The sequence below is a fragment of the Rhinolophus sinicus genome, chromosome 16 (genome assembly GCF_057876585.1).
Source record: "Rhinolophus sinicus isolate RSI-liver-muscle chromosome 16, RSI-T2T, whole genome shotgun sequence".
Classification (NCBI taxonomy): Eukaryota; Metazoa; Chordata; class Mammalia; order Chiroptera; family Rhinolophidae; genus Rhinolophus; species Rhinolophus sinicus.
Window position 1 is genome coordinate 24,171,879 of NC_142516.1, and position 3,578 is coordinate 24,175,456.

Here is a 3,578-nt window from a genome sequence, read left to right on the forward strand (position 1 = left end):
GACAGAAAACTTCCCTAACCTGACGAAGGAAATAGACCAGGAAGTGTAGAGTTCAAACAAGATGAACCCAAAGAAGCACATACCAAGACACATCATATTAAAATTCCAAAGGTTAAAGACAAAGAGAGAATCTTAAAAGCAGCTAAAGAAAGGCAGTTACCTATAAGAAAGCTCCCATAAGACTGTCAGCTGATTTCTCACAGAAACATTGCAGGCCAGAGGGATTGGCATGAAATACTCAAAGTGGTGAAAACCAAGGACTTATAACAAAGATTACTCTACCCAGCAAAGCTATCATTAGACTCAAACAGATAAAGAGCTTCCCAGTCCCTGGTGCGAGTCCGTCTTGTGTGTCTGTGCTGCTGAGCAGTAGTCATTTATCTCCATCTGTCTTCTCTCCTACCTAAGTGCGTGCCACCATCCCATGGAAGATTCAATGGACATGGACATGAGCCCCCTGAGGCCCCAGAACTATCTTTTCAGTTGTGAACTAAAGGCCGACAAAGATTATCGCTTTAAAGTGGATAATGATGAAAATGAGCACCAACTATCTTTAAGAATGGTCCGTTTAGGGGCTGGTGCAAAGGATGAATTGCGCATTGTTGAAGCAGAGGCAATGGATTATGAAGGCAGTTCAATTAAAGTAACACTGGCAACTTTGAAAATGTCTGTACAGCCAACGGTTTCCTTTGGGGCCTTTGAAATAACACCACCTGTGGTCTTACGGTTGAAGTGTGGTTCAGGGCCTGTACATATTAGTGGACAGCACTTAGTAGCTGTAGAGGAAGATGCAGAGTCAGAAGACGATGAGGAGGAGGATGTGAAACTCCTAAGTATATCTGGAAAGCGCTCTGCCCCTGGAAGTGGTAGCAAGTTTCCACAGAAAGAAAGTAAAACTTTCGCTGATGAAGATGATGATGATGATGATAACGACGATGATGATGATGATGAGTTTGATGATGAGGAAACTGAAGAAAATGCTCCTATAAAGAAATCTGTTTGAGATACTCCAGCTAAAAATGCTCAAAAATCAAACCAGAATGGAAAAGACTCAAAACCATCAACACCAAGATCAAAAAGTCAAGAATCCATAAAAAAAACAGGAAAAAAACTCCTAAAACACCAAAAGGGCCTACATCTGTAGAAGACATTGAAGCAAAAATGCAAGCAAGTATAGAAAAAGGTGGTTATCTTCCCAAAGTGGAAGCCAAGTTCATCAATTATATGAAGAATTGCTTCCGGATGACTGACCAGGAGGCTATTCAAGATCTCTGGCAGTGGAGGAAGTCTCTTTAAGAAAATAGTTTAAACAGTGTGTTAAAATTTTCCATCTTATTTCATTTCTGTAACAGTTGCTATCTGGCTGTCCTTTTTACAATGCAGAGTGAGAACTTGCCCTACCGTGTCTGATAAATGTTGTCCAGGTTCCATTGCCAAGAATGTGTTGTCAAAAATGCCTGTTTAATTTTTAAAGATGGGACTCCACCCTTTGCTTGGTTTTAAGTATGTATGGAATGTTATGATAGGACATAGTAGTAATGGTGGTCAGACAAATGGAAATGGTGGGGAGACAAAAATATACATGTGAAATAAACTCAGTATTTTAATAAAGTAAAAAAAAAAAAAATTTTTTTTTTTTAAATGAGCTTCCCAGACAAGAAAAAGCTAAAGGAGTTCATCACCACCAAACCAGTATTACAAGAAATGTTAAAGGTACTTCTTTAAGAAGAAGAAAAAAGAAAAGATAAAAAATATGAATAATAAAATGACAGTAACTACATATCAACAATTACTTTAAATGTAAATGAGTTAACTGCTCCAATCAAAAGATATAGGGTCACTGAATGTATGAGAAAACAAGAATCTTACGTACTCGTATGCTGCCTACAAGGGACTCACTTCAGATCAAAAGACACACAGAGACTGAAAGTAAATAGTGTAATAAGTATATATGGTGTCACATAGGTACTAGATTTACCGGGGTGATCACATCGTAAGTTATATAAATGCCTAAATCACTATATTATACACCCGAAACTAATGTAATATTGTATGTCAACTGTAAATGGAAAATAAAAAACCATTTCAAAAATATTCATAAAAATAAGAATGAGGAAAAAATGTAGACAGACAATTCATAGAAGAAATACAGGTGACCAATATATATACATATATATATATATATATATATATATATATATATATATGAAGATTCTCAGCTTCACCTTCACTCCTAATTAGGGAAATGAAAAATAAAACAATGAAACCCTGGGTTTCACTCTCTGCCCATTATATTTGCAAAAATTTAAAAGACACGATATCCAGGGTTGCAAATAAAGTAGAGAAATGCACACTCTCACATATCTGATGGGAGTGTGAATTGGAATTCAGGTTTGGAGGACAATTTGGCAATGTTTATCAAACTTAAAATACAATCCATTTTAAAAGTCTGCCCTACAGATATATTTGCACATGCCTGCAAAGATACATCTACAAGGCTATGCACTAAAGCACTGTTGTAATTGCAAATACACAGGAAACATTATAAATGTCCATCAGTAAGGAAAAGACTAAATATTTCCTGGCATATATAAAACAGAATAGTGAGCAAACATTAAAAACAGTGAGGTAAATATGTATGTGCTACTATAGAAGCTTCTAAAGTGTAAAAAAATAAAAATGCATCTTCCTAAAAAGCTTTTTAAATAAAAGATAATATGTATATGAATACTATTACTATACCTAGTATAACGCCAGGAATATAGTAAATACCCAATAAATATTGGCAGTATAAATGACTGGTAAATATTTGTTAGAGGAATGAATGACTGATGAATAAATGAATGATGAATGAATATGCATATAAACATGATGCATTTGTTTGAAAAGATATACAAGGTTACTTCAGTATAACGGGAGAGCGATCACTTTTCATTTTATATCTTTTCATAGATTTTTTTAAAGAATTGTATAGGTATGCCTGCTATTTTCATAATAACAGAAATAGAAAAGTGAAGGCTCCACCTGTTTTTTAGGAAGATGTTAATATCATAAACAATATTGAAAGATTAAGGAAAAACAAAGAGAGTATTTGCCTCATATATAACAAAGTTAACTTCATAAAATATCAACAACTCTTATGGATCAATAAGATAGAAACAGCCAGGACAAAAGTAGCCAAATGGTACGGGGCACACTGGTAACTGTCTACCTGTTATCTATTCTTCTTTCTCACAAACAGAACTATATTAAGGGGTGGGGCCAGCAATGCGTTTTTTACCCAAAAGAAAAAGTACAAATGACCAAAAAGCACATAAAAGATATTCAACCTCACATAATCAGGAAACTACCAAATGAAACAAAATACTTGGTATCTGCTCATAACATAGGCCAAAAAGAAGAAAGATTTCTATTACCCAATGTTGACAAGGACTTGAGAAAGGTATTCTCAATCAAAGTCCATGGGATTGCAAATCGGTACCGTAATTTGATATCTCTATCAAATTTTAAAATATATCATCTCAGACCTAGAAATAGCACTTGTAGGTATCTGTCCCACAGAATCCCTTATACAATTA

At 34.9% G+C, this 3,578-nt stretch overlaps 1 pseudogene; it reads left to right on the forward strand.

The window, feature by feature from the left end:
• Positions 1–397: 397 nt before the first annotated feature.
• Positions 398–1,627, forward strand: LOC109448631 (nucleophosmin pseudogene; annotated as a pseudogene).
• Positions 1,628–3,578: the final 1,951 nt, after the last annotated feature.